Below are 14,321 nucleotides of genomic sequence, written 5' to 3'. Positions count from 1 at the left end.
AAATATTTTTAAATATTTTTGAAATTAATTTTGAAACTAATTTTTAAATAATTTTGAAATTAATTTTGAAAAGATTTTTAAAAAACTTTGAAATTAATTTAGAAAAGATTTTTAAAATGATTTTGAAATTAATTTTGAAATTAGTTTTAAAATGAATTTTGAAAAGATTTTTAAAATGATTTTTTAAAGGATTTTAAAATTAATTTCATTTAAAATTATATTAATTTGAATTAATTATAGTTACAAGTTTAATTTGAATTTGAATTTTAAATTTCTTAGTCATCTCATCCGATCTAAATTTTCAATCTGGGAATCCTATAATTTTTGTGAGATGAATTGAGGTTCAATTTTAGGGTTATGTTTAACTTTGTGTTAGTTTCAGGTTTAGCTTTGGGTTCAACAAGTAAGCAGTTTTTGGATAAACTTCTGGGCTATGGTGAGTCACAAGGAACTCATTAAAGTAACCATGCCTTCGAGGTTTTCCAAATAGTCTTACCCATTGAACTTAATACTAAACCTCGGTCTAACTAGTTAGGATCCATTTAAGTGTAGCTTCAGTCAGTTCCACTTGGCCAAATGCACCAGGTCGAATCCATATCTTCCTAGACATGCGAAGCCCAAGCTTCCCCAACGTACTATCATCCAAAAACTTCATCAGTACCGTGGGTCAAGTTAAACCTAGCCCATTTTATGTAACCTTAATTACCCTGCTGGGTAATCTACTCTTGTTTACCCATCTCGGGTAGATTAAGTTCGATTACCCAGTTGGGTAGTTTAGTTAGGGGTGCCAGCTATTCTGGATCCTCCTTCTAATTTTTGAATTTACTTTGAATTGAATTTGAATTTTTAATCTTTATGTTCAAATTCTTAATTTACTTTTGAATTTAATTTTAATTTTTAATTTAATTTAATTTTTAATTTAATTTTGAATTTTAATTTAATTTTGAATTTTAATTTAATTTTTGAATTCTTAATTTAATTTTGAATATAATTTTAATTTTTAATTTATTTTAATTTTTAATTTAATATAATTTTTAATTTAATTTAATTTTGATTTTTAATTTATTTTCGATTTTTTTAATTTGAAATTATGTTTGTTTTATTAATATTGTTTTTCTTTTTGCTCCCCCTGGATCATAGCCTCGATATGGTCTATCGAGGTAGTGTATTTGATCCTTCGGGATCCAATATTGATCAAGTCCAACTTGATTGATCAATTTGGACTTGGGGACCCATGCTTGGACTGTTTTTCTATTTGTTCTTTCTACAAGAGATAGGTAGGAATTATATTTTCTTTTTGGTTTTAAATCCTAGACTAGTTCTATTGTAAACGGCTCTTTGTGTCCCAAGAATTAGGTAAAGATTCTTGGAACCTAAAGAAAGTCATTCTAGTGTTTTCTCCAGATCCTTGACTTGAGTTTTCAGATTGGAGTTCTCTTCTTCAAGTTTTTGAACTTGAGTTGAGTTTCCAGTCTGAACTGGTTCAGTCAGAGATTTGGAGTTAGTCACTTCTTTAAGGACTTCTACTTCTTTTAGAAGTGACTTAACTCTAAGGTTCGACTTAGCTAATTTTCGTAATAAGTAATTCACTAAGTTATTAAGTCGAGGGATACTTACAGAGGGATCGGGCCCTTCGAAAACGGATACGGATCCGTGGCTTTGCTCGGACTCGGCCTCCGACTCGATCTCGCTCTCAGATTCGTTGATCTGTTCCCGGGCCATCAGCGCAAGTAAACTCGTCTGATCGAGTTCATCGTCGTCTTCTGAGGAAGATTCGTCCCATGTTGCCTTTAAGGCCTTCTTCCTTCTTTGCTTCTGTGCATCCTTTTGATTAGGGCAGTTGGCCTTGATGTGCCCCTTCTGGTTGCACCCGTAGCAGATCACTTTGAACTTTACCTTAGAACTTGGTTGGGCCTCCTTGGATTGGACTGCCTTCTTTAGGTCCTTCTTGTTGAAGCCTTTCTTCTTCTTGTAGAGTCTCTTCACAAGGTTCATGAGCTCGTTTGTTAATTCTTCATCTTCATTATCTGAATCGGGTTCTTCTTCTGACTCTGGTTCAGTTCTTCGTCGTGATCTCGGTTGCACGTTCGACTTGTACCCGCAACCAAAGCAACCCCCTTCTTAGTTGGTTGTGCATTAGTTTGCTCATGTAATTCAAACACACAGAATAATTCGTCTAACTTTATTGAAGATAAATCCTTGGAGACTTTGTAGGCATCTACTGTAAAATACCGGGAAAAAAAAAGGGAATATTAATAAATGAATTTTCCGGAATTTTTGGATATTTTTCGAGAATTTTTCGGAGCTCGTACGGACGAGTTAACGGGGATAAAATGGGGTCCGGAAAAAAAAACCTGTTTAGGCTACCCCATTTTAGCGAGGAATTGTTTCTTTTATAAATTCCTTATTCCTTTTTCCTTTTCCTTTTAAATTTCTTTTTCTTTTTAATTTTTCCCCTGCGCCGTTTTCTGTGTTTTCTCCCTCGCGCACCCGAGCAGCCGCCCGAGCTCTCTCCCTTTGCCCTAGCGTCGGCCCGCCGTCGCCGCCGCACCTTGCCCTAACCGCCGACGCCCCTCCTCTGCCTCTATGACGCCCGACCGTCAGCCCTAGCCACCATCGACCACCCTGAGCTCTAGCACCGGCCAATTCTCTAGACCGAGCAGTGCCGGCCAGCCGCTCCTCAGCCCTAGTCTCTGCCCTAGTTTCTGCCGCCGACGAGGTGAAGCCGACGCCGACCCCAATCGTCGGAAACCTACTCTCTCATTGTGGAGTTGCTCATCGTCACCACAGCCGGCAGGCGGCCGCCCCCTTTGCCCTGGTCTCTGCCGTGGGATTCCAAGTGCCGAGACTTCTCTGCCCTAGATTGCCATTTCACAGAGCAACGCTGGCACACCACAGGTCGCCTTCCTTCTACTCTAGTTGAATTCCTTCCTTCTGTGGCCTAACCCCGAGATTTACTGCCGGTTCCTTCTTCATCCATCAGTTGCCGGCAGAGAGACAAAGAGGGGACTCCAAATTAGGGTTTGCTTTGTTGCGGATTTGCTTGGTTCCAGCATCAACAGTAGGTTGGTTGCTATGGAAAGTTACTGTTGGAGATCACCACTTCCTCCTACTTGATTCGGTTGACTTGAGGTAAGGTGTAGGGCATTTTATATATGCTTTAGAATATGGTTTTGATTCGATTGTTTAGATGGATGAATATGAGTAGGTTTGGGTTGTGTATATTGATTAGGGTTTTACCCTAATCTTAGGGTTAGGGAGTTGAAATTTAACCCTAATTAACCGTTTGATTTAATTTAGGTAGATTGAGATTGATGGGTTAGAGTTTATCTCTAAATTTATATTTAGGATTTATTTAGCTATTTATTGTATTCTAGCTAAATAAAAGTAAATGTATTTGTTTACACAGGGCTCTGATTCGAGACGAGTATCTCGGAGTTGGATTGGATCTTTCTATTTTTGGAGGCGGGTACTTTGACTTGTGTCTTTTGATATGCATGATAATATGTTTAACATATAACAGTAATTGTGTTACCTGTTTATTTCGGTTGGTCACTACATGATTAGTACATGTTGTTTGCTTATTTATTCTGCACTGCATATTATCTACCTGATCACATATGCCTTAGGTAGTGACCTAACCACATGCTCTGTTATATTCTGGATCTAGGGTTTATTTGATACCCTCTTCGATTTGTGTGCCTTCTATTTGATACGTCTTCTTGTGGTACACACTTTGTATCTATTTATATGGATCATGCCATGTTATTCATGAGATTGCCATGTTCAGTATCATGCATCATGATTGCATGCTGTGCGATTGTCGGCTCTACTTTGGTTGAGCTCATCGCCAGTTACATGTACTGCACACATCACCCATGGATTTGTATATCTGGCTGGTGTGTGGCGGTTCTGCTGTTTGGCTCCGTTGGTCAGGTGACTCAGCGTGGTAGCCGGCAGTCAGTTCCGCTCTGTTTGGCTCCGTTGGCATTTAGGGTAGCAGCGTAGTAGCCGGCAGATGGTGGACTTTGTTTGGCTCCGTTGGTCAGTTGTAGCCGGCAGAGATATCCTCCCGTCATCGTGTACCGGGAGATGAGAGCATTGAGCTCCCCATTTATGATTTGGGGTCACAGGACAGGAGTACTCCGACATCCCGTTTACTCTATCATTGCACAGGAGCATTGATTTCAGAGTATGGGGTTGACATATGCATTTATTGCATTTTTATTTGCTTGTGATTGCTGCACTTATATGCTGCATTTGTTTGGATGCATTGATTGACATGCATACAGGATTATGACTCACTCGGTCTGACGACCTGTTACCTTTATACTTTGATCCGGTCAGTACAGTTATCTTCTGATTTCATTTCTGTTGCATTTATCCTCCTCATATTCAGGAGACTGTACGCATGATTAGTGTTGTCTGTTATTTGTTTTATTATGCATATCAGTTGTACCTGCTGAGTGTTGGACTCACCCCGCCTCCATTGTTGATATATTTTCAGGTTGAGGCTGTCCGGAGCAATTCCAGTCGCTGGCCCCCATCTGCACGTAGAGCTAGTTCTCTACTAGGTTGTTATTTGCTTTATTTTGATTTTTCTTCCATCAGACTATGTTTTAGTTTTGTTTTGGATTTTATTTATGGATATTGTACGGATTGTTCCGTTTGATGAACTTTTGGATGGTTTGGTTTTTATTATTCTATATGCCTGCCTGGACGGCAGAAGAGGTGAGTTCGTTGTATTTGAGCTTTACGAGTGTAGTGGAGTAGGGTGGATTTCGAGTCAGAGTCCTATTGTTGTTGTTTACTATTATTAACTGCGTGGTTGTGACAGCTAGAGGCTGGATATCTTTATTAACTGCGTGGTGTTTGTCTTTATTTTTTTTTTTTTTTTGTTTGTTATCATTCCAGCCGCCTGTGGCTGATGTATATGTGATATGTAGAAAGTTTCATATTGTCCGCCGTACAGGGGAGATGCTGCCGAATTTTCTTTGGACAGAGACTCCTCTGGGGCGTGACATCTACCATTGATGCTCACAATGTGCTCCTAGAAAACGAGTTTAGTGGATATCTTATGACGTCCCGATTCTCTACCTTTTGCCCGATTCCGTGAAGAGAATTGAGGATGTCTTGAATGCGCGCGTGTAGATGGCTTGCCGTCTCATTTTCCTGCATTTTTAAGTTATACAATTTATTGAATAATAAATCACGCTGACTTACTTTGGTATCGGAGGTCCCTTTGTGAAGCTCGATCAGCTTCTCCCACAGTTCCTTGGCTCTTGAGAATGGACCGACGCGGTTTAGTTCCTCCTTTGTTAGTCTGCACTGGAGGGTACACGTTGCTCTGGCATTTGCCTCCACCTTCTTGATTAATGCAGGTTCCCAATCCTCGCAGGGTGTAGGATTTCCGTCTTTATCCATTGGCAGATCCAAACCAGTCTTGACGATCATCCACGTCTCGAACTGGATCTTCAGGAAGTTCTCCATTCTGCCCTTCCAATAACCAAAGTCCTCTCCGGTGATGAGCGGCGATGGGCAGTGCTATAACCCTCTTGTTGGGCCATTTTAGATCAACTAAGAAAGAAATAAACAATAAGAAAATTCTAGGACTTGGTCCTGGATTAGTAGTCTGGGAAGTATAAAAAATAGAACACGAACTCGGGTGGTGTTGCACTAACCTCGAGCAAAAATTGATTCGAGAAAAGAATTAGAATATATCTATAAAGTTAAATTCTAATTGACTCCGAAAAATGTGAAAATACCACGAAGAAATTATTTTGAATGGTGGTTGCACCGATTCAAAACGACCCCGCTCTGATACCAATTGTTGGATCGAAAGCGCTAGAGGGGGGGTGAATAGCGCTCGAGGCTATTTCACGTTTTTCGGAAATCGTTCGAGTAATTAAACACAACGAAAGTAAATGAAAAACACACAGAAAGAACAAGAGGATTTACTTCGTTCAGAGCCTAGATCGACTCCTACTCGAAGGCCAGCAATCCTTGATCGCTTTCCGTGGGCAACAACTATAGAATCGATGATTACAAGATTAAATATAGTTAAGTGCAGTAAGAAAAATTATACCAACGAACAGTAAATAAAGAACTTCGGAGCTTTAAGTCGTTGGAGCAGCAGGGCCTTGTTGGAGCGTACGGAGCAGCACACAAGAGCACAGGTTCTTCTTTCTGAGAGTTGTTGTTCGAAGCTGCATCCTAAGACCCCTTTTATAGCCTCTGCAAGTCTAATCCAGATCCCCAAGTCTCGGGATCAGCTTTGACCCGAAGTGGATCAGTCGATCGATCCTCATGTTCGGTCAACCGATCATATGATCTCCACCGCATCTGATCCGTCGATCCGTCGCTCCGCTTCGATCTGGTCAAGCTCTATCCCCGACTTCGGTCGACCGATCCTAAATTTCGGTCGACCGATCGGTCTCCTCTGACTCACTCACCTCGGCCTGATCCAGTCGACACTTATCCTAGGTTCGGTCGATCAATCCCAAGGTCCGGCCGACCGATCCCTAGTCGAGCCCGGTCTAACTCCTAGAAACCTGATCTGCCAGCTTGGGGGTTCGGTCGACAGATCCCAAGGTTCGGTCGACCGATCCCGGTCAGTTCTAACCCTGCACAAAAGTATTAGTTTCCTGCAAAATAGAGTTAGAACACAAAAGATAATATATAGAAATAAATTTGACAGTCACCGGACTGTCCGAGTCTGACTTCAGGTTTCTGACCGGAAACCTTAGGTTGACCCGACGCCTACTGTTCCCTCTACGGGGAACATGTCCTTAGCTACTCCACTCAGGAGATTTAACTGTTGCCAATGCGATCCTCCAGATCGACTGGACTTTTGCTCGGTGCTCGATGCTTCCGGACTTTCTGCTGGACGTCCGCTTCTCGGCTGGTCCAGTCTTTCACCTGGTTCGCGACACCAGGACTTTCCACCAAGAGTTATGTTAGCTAGAGCCCTAGAGTCAATCATTTGATGATTATATTTTGGACTTGTTGTATCATATTCTATATAAATAAAGGCATTTGGTTTTTTGTTATTATACTTACTTGTATTGGTGCCAAATAAACTAAGTATAATAACGTCCTTGAATAGAAGGTTCTAACCTATATCAATCGGTTAGTTGAACCGATAGTGAAATGATATAGGGAACACTACTCTTAATCATTCCTAGTCGAGTATTAACATTCAGGGACAATGTTAATGCAATAAGACTAGCATGTAGGTCAACTCGATGACTTGATCTCACAAGTCATGGATATAGAGATATCAAGTTGACACATGGGTATGCATTGGAGAATGTATACTGAATGACCCGCCATGAGAAAGTATCATGGATCGTTATATGAGTGTCATATACTTTCTCATGTGACTATTAGTATAACTACTAGTCCTTAGACCTGAAGTCACCATGGTTCCCTACATAAGGAGTTAAGCACTTTGGTTTAGTCAAACGTCACCCATAACTGGGTGGACTATAAAGGAGATTACTGGGTATGTAACAAATTATGCGGAGGGATGTGAGTGATGTAGATGGGATCTATCCCTCCTATATGATGGAAGAGACATCGGTATTCTTGATAGAGTGAGACCACGAAGTGCATGGCCATGCCCAAATGAGTCAACATGAGATGTTGAGCTCATTTGATCGAGTGAGTCTTCTTGGAGTTCAAGATTTAGATTGATTAGAGGATGACACGGTCTATGCCTCACATTGATCAATCTAGATGTCTAGGATAGAAGGACACTTGTCATATATTGTGAGAAGTCACAATTAGTAGTCACATGGTGATGTTGGATCTCAACATTCTTGTAACTTGGGTAGTAATGATGTATTGCTAGATACCGCTCATTACTTATGTTTCTAAATGAGTTTAGGGGCATTGCCAACATTACAAGAACCTATTGGATCACACACAAAGAACAAGTGGGTGGAGATTAGGTTCATATGATGAACCAAGAGGATTAGATTCATTTGATGAATCAAATAGGATTAAGAGTAATCCTAATTGGGCTAATTGAATTGGACTCAAGTTAATTCATGTGTTCAATGAGTCTAATTTAGATTATGACTCATTGAATCAATTTAATTAAATGAATTAGATTCATTATATTAAATTGGCTTGAATTAAATGGTTGGATTAGATCAATCATGAGAGAGATTAAGTCAAGTTTGACTTGACTTGAGAGGAAGATGAAGAGTCAAGTTTGACTTGACTTTATGCCACCTCATTGGTGAGTTGGCATTAAGTGGACCAATGATGATGTTCCACATCATCATGGTTACTTAAGTGAAGTGCCACCTCATGGGAGTTACCAAGAGTTGTGACTCTTGGTATCCCATGGAGGTTACAAACCACTTAATTAGATGAAAAGAGTTTCATTTTGCAAGTGTAACTCTCATTCAAGTGATCTTCCTCCTCCTAAGCTCTCTTCTTGCTCCTTCTCTTCTCTTGGTCATGGGTTTCAAGCAAGGGAGAAGAAAGGAGAGTGAATCTAATCCAAGAAGAAAGGTTAGTGAAAGTCACATGGAGATTTTAGAGGAGTGTGCTCTCTTCTTTTCCTTTCTTCTTCTACCAATCCCATTCGAGAGCACCAAGAAGTGCTAGCACACTTGTGGTGTTCTCTTCTCCATCCTTGTGTGTTAGAGAACACATCTTGTTTGTGTGGATACTTCTAGAGAGTTGTCTACATTGACAACTTCGAGATCCGGCGCCATTTGGACGAGCGGGAACGCGAAGGGCTTTGCTACAAGGGTAATACTCTTATCTACTGTAGATCTAGAGTTTGAAACTCGTACTCGTATGTTTTTCAAATTTTTCTTAGCACGGATCCGTTGGCTAAGGGGTTTCGGGGTTTCCGCGATGCGAAAAAGCGGTTTTCGAGGCTCAAAAAACCCAACAGTGGTATCAGACCACGTGCAAAGACGAATACGAGTTTATTTTGTGTTTTATGCAAACTTTTCAGTTTTGTAATATTCTGAAAATTTAGGTTTTTTATAGTTTTTATGGGTAATTTTCTCGTAGAAGCGAAGCACAAGTGTTTCGGCGCTTGTAGGCTTCCGCTACTGGGAAGATTTTTCCAAAACGGCCAAGTTTCGCCCCAAAACCTTTTGGGACAGTGGGCTAAGGCGCTGTTAGATCGCAATGGAACCCTCGCGATAGTTAGATCGCGGGTAGGGGCGCTGCCCCTAGCCCCGCAAGGGGATTCGTTCCGCGATTGCGCCCGTAAACCGCTAAACGGAACCGCCGGGAAATTGTACTCGTAAAAATTATAGAAAAATTACAGAAAATTATATAAATATATAATTTTGAATTATATATTATTTTTGTGATAGTCATGGCCCAAAGACCCAATTTGATTGGATAATTTGTGTTGTAATTCATAATACGGCCTGCGTGTCGTGATGTGATGTGATGTGCGTGTTGTATGTTTTTATTTTTCCGCGACCTGAGCGTCGTGCCTTTCTCTTTTATTCTTGTTGTAAATTAGATTTAGACTCGAATGTAACTCGAGTTTCAAAATGTAATGTAAATTTTGAAGCGGTGGAAGGTCCACTCGAGATGGAGTTACGAGGAGGGCGCGAGCAACATGAGGTGGTCAAAGGAAGGAGCTTGAGAAGCTGTTGACCTTAGGTTGACCTTCCGATATTCTCATTGGCATGAAAAGATCGTAGTAGGGCCATGACATAATCACAAAATTATTTGATTAATTATTTAATTAATTGTTTTGTGTGTATGTGATACATGCTAGTTAATTAAGTAATTAATTAGTGCCTTGCGATTAGATTAGATCTAAGTTGTGCACATGATGCACCCTTCGATTAGATTAGATCTATCGAGTATATGATACGCATCATCATTTATATTAGATCTAAATCACGTCAACTCGTAATGCCTACCATGCCATGATACCTACCACTACCTCGATCGCCTATTGTTGTTGAATCTGCCAAAGCAGAGCAACACATACTATCTTGGTAGAGTACGGTGGGACAATCTTGGTCCCGCCTATCAACGCATGGGTGAGTACAACTCAATTAGATTGAGTATTCCTAGTTAACTCGGTTGGATCGAGTATAACTATAGGCATTCTTCCAACGGTTGGAAAGATAGGTCAAAATCACATATATATTAACTCTCGGGCGTATTAGCCAAAGCTAACTCGAGTTTTAATATAAATGCAGATATTGATTCTATAAACAAGAGTTGCATAGAGATGTAATTGGTAATCGTTACCTACCGATCATACTAAGTCTTAGGCGTATTAGCCAAAGCTAACCAAAGGGTTAGTATGATGTGGATCTTGTCCCACATGAATTATAGAATTCAGTGGCAGCATCATTTAGTTAAAGGCCTAATTAAATGTTTAAGAATATGATATTTATTTTTGCATTTATTTTTGTTGTAGAATTACCATGACGTCAAATACGAACAACTTCTCCCTACGATCTGTCCTTAAGAAGGACAAGCTCAACGGAGCAAATTTCCTGGACTGGTACAGGAACCTGAGAATAGTTCTCACCCAATAACGTAAACTGTACGTTTTGGAGCAGCCCATTCCGGAGGCTCCTCCTGCCACTGCCACGCAAGCAGACCGAGATGCTTACAAGAAGCATCAAAATGACGCATTAGATGTGTCCTGTCTTATGCTCGCGACCATGAATTCTGAGCTTCAAAAGCAACATGAGTTGATGGGCGCTTACGATATGGTTGAACATCTTTGTCACCTATATCAAGGACAAGCAAGGCACTGGAAGAGGAACTCCAAAGAATACCTGGAAGATCTTACGAAGAAGAGAAATAAGATTTCTACTTCAGGTATACATATTATAGAAGTCAACCTCTCTATTTCTTCATCGTGGGTATTAGATACCGGATGTGCTTCGCACATTTGTACTAATGTACAAGCGCTGAGAAATAGCAGGGCATTGACGAAGGGTGAGATAGACCTACGAGTAGGCAATGGAGCACGGGTTGCTGCCATTGCTGTAGGAACTTACCATCTATCTTTGCTCTCTGGGCTTGTACTAGAATTAGATGATTGTTGTTATGTGCCTACTTTAACAAAGAATATTATATCTGTTTCTTGTTTGGACAAGAAAGGTTTTTTGTTTATAATAAAGAACAAATGTTGTTCCATCTATTTAAACGATATGTTCTATTGTAGTGCACCTCTGATAAACGGACTCTATATTCTAGATTTTGAGAGCCCTATCTATAACATAAATACCAAGAGGTTAAAGTCAAATGACATGAAACAAACCTACCTCTGGCACTGTCGCTTAGGTTATATAAATGACAAGCTCTTATCCCAGCTCCATAAGGATGGTTTGCTGGACTCATTTGATTTTGAATCTTATGAGATATGCGAGTCATGCCTACGAGGCAAGATGACCAAGACTCCCTTTAGTGGGCACAGCGAAAGAGCGACTGATTTGTTAGGACTCATACATAGTGATGTATGTGGCCCTTTCAATATCGCTGCTAGAGGCGGTTATAGGTACTTCATCACATTTACTAATGACTTCAGTAGATATGGTTATGTGTACTTGATGACACATAAGTCAGAATCCTTTCAAAAGTTTAAAGAATTCAAGAATGAAGTACAGAACCAGCTTGGCAAGAGTATTAAGATACTTCGATCTGATCGAGGTGGAGAATACCTTAGCCATGAGTTCCGTGACTATCTAGCTGAGTGAGGGATTCTATCCCAACTCACTCCTCCTGGAACACCACAGTGGAATGGTGTATCCGAAAGGAGGAATCGTACGCTATTAGATATGGTACGATTGATGATGAGTCACACAGATCTTCCGACATACCTTTGGGGCTATGCTCTAGACACGGCAGCTTTCATACTCAACCGAGTTCCATCCAAGGCCGTGATAAAGACACCATATAGGAAATGAACTGGGAGAGATGCCCAGGTGTCTTTCATGAGGATTTGGGGTTGTGAGGCTTACGTTAGAGGTCAAGTCTCAGACAAATTTGGACCCAAATCAGACAAGTGCTATTTTATTGGATATCCCAAGGAAACTAAGGGATATTACTTCTACATTCCCAGTCAGCACAAGGTAGTTGTGGCAAATACTGGGGTCTTTCTAGAAAGAGACTTTGTTTCTAGAAAGACTAGTGGGAGCGCGTTCGATCTTGAAGAAGTTCAAGATGCGAACAATAGCACTGATGCCTCGATGGAAATTGAATTGAAACCACAAAGTGTTGTGGATGATGTTGTTCCACAAGGAGTTAAGGAACAACAACCCGTTCAAGTAGACATACCTCTTTGCAGGTCAGATAGGGTACGTCGTCAGCCTGAGAGATACTCATTTCTCTTGTCTGACCATGATGACGTTATGCTCATAGAGGATGAGCCTACCACCTATCAGGAATCTGTGATGAGACCAGATTCCGAGAAATGGCTAGAGGCCATGAGATCCAAAATGGAATTCATGTACACCAACCAAGTATGGACTTTGGTTGATCCACCTGAAGGGGTAAAACCCATTGGGTGTAAGTGGGTCTTTAAGAGAAAGACTGACATGGATGGACTTATCTATAAGGGTCGCTTGGTAGCTAAAGGTTTCAAGCAGATTCATGGTATTGACCATGATGAAACCTTTTCTCCAGTAGCGATGTTTAAGGCCATTCGGATCATGCTTGCTATTGCAGCCTACCATGACTATGAGATATGGCAGATGGATGTCAAAACCGCGTTTCTGAATGGAAACCTACTCGAGGATGTGTACATGACACAATCTGAGGGTTTTGTAGATCCACAACATACTAGCAGAGAATGCAAGCTGCATAGGTCTATTTATGGACTAAAGCAAACTTCTCGGAGATGGAATCCTCGATTCGATGATGCAATCAAACAGTTTGGTTTCATCAAGAATGAAGATGAACCTTGTGTCTACAAGAAGGTTGTAGGGGACATAGTTGTCTTCCTCATATTGTATGTGGATGACATACTGCTCATTGGGAAGGACATCCCTATGCTTCAGTCTGTCAAGACATGGCTAGGGAGTTAGCTTCTCAATGAATGACTTAGGTGAGGCATCCCGCATTCTAGGGATACAGATCTATAGAGATAGATCTAAGATATTGCTTGGCCTAAGTCAGAGTACATACATTGACAAGGTACTCCTTCGGTTTGCCATGCAGAACTCCAAGAAGGATTTCTGCCGATGTCACATGGCATGAGTCTTTCGAAGACTCAAGGTCGCTCTTCTAGAGAGGAGAGAGACCGCATGGATCAGATCCCTTATGCCTCAGCCATAGGATCGATCATGTACGCCATGTTATGTACTCGACCTGATGTCTCGTATGCTTTGAGCATGACGAGCAGATACCAGTCAAATCCAGGTGAAAGTCACTGGATAGCGATCAAGAATATTCTTAAGTACTTAAGAAGGACTAAAGAATATTTCTTGATATATGGAGGCAATGATGAGCTAGCTGTAAAGGGTTACAGTGATGCTAGCTTCCAGACCGACCAGGATGACTATAGATCGCAGTCGGGGTTCGTGTTTTGCATTAATGGTGGTGCTGTGAGCTGGAAGAGTTCGAAGCAGGACACAGTAGCTGATTCTACGATAGAGGCCGAGTATATTGCTACATCAGAGGCAGCAAAGGAGGCAGTTTGGATTCGCCAGTTTGGATTCGCAAGTTCATCACTGAACTTGGGGTGGTTCCTAGCATTGCTGACCCCATTGAGCTCTATTGTGACAACAATGGAGCTATAGCACAGGCGAAGGAACCTCGCTCACACCAGCGGACCAAACACATACTACGGCGCTTCCATCTCATTCGAGAGATCATTGAGAGAGGAGATGTGAAGATTTGCAGAGTACCTATAGAGGCTAACATCGCAGATCCCTTGACCAAAGCTTTGGCACAGAGGAAGCATGATGGTCACACTAGGTCATTGGGGCTTAGAGCCTACACTGATTGGCACTAATGATAGTGGGAGATTGTTAGCGAGAGCCCTAGAGCCAATCATTTGATGATTGTATTTTGGACTTGTTTTATCATATTATATATAAATAAAGGCATTTGGTTTTTGGTTATTATACTTACTTGTATTGGTGCCAAATAAACTAAGTATAATAACGTCCTTGAGTAGAAGGTTCTCACCTATATCAATCGGTTAGTTGAACCGATAGTGAGATGATATAGGGAACACTACTATTAATCATTCCTAGTCGAGTATTAACATTCAGGGACAATGTTAATGCAATAAGACTAGCATGTAGGTCAACTCGATGACTTTATCTCACAAGTCATGGATATAGAGATATCAAGTTGACACA

This window comes from Zingiber officinale, chromosome 1A (assembly GCF_018446385.1).
Source record: "Zingiber officinale cultivar Zhangliang chromosome 1A, Zo_v1.1, whole genome shotgun sequence".
NCBI classification, from domain to species: Eukaryota; Viridiplantae; Streptophyta; class Magnoliopsida; order Zingiberales; family Zingiberaceae; genus Zingiber; species Zingiber officinale.
Note: the sequence above shows the minus strand (reverse complement) of the source record.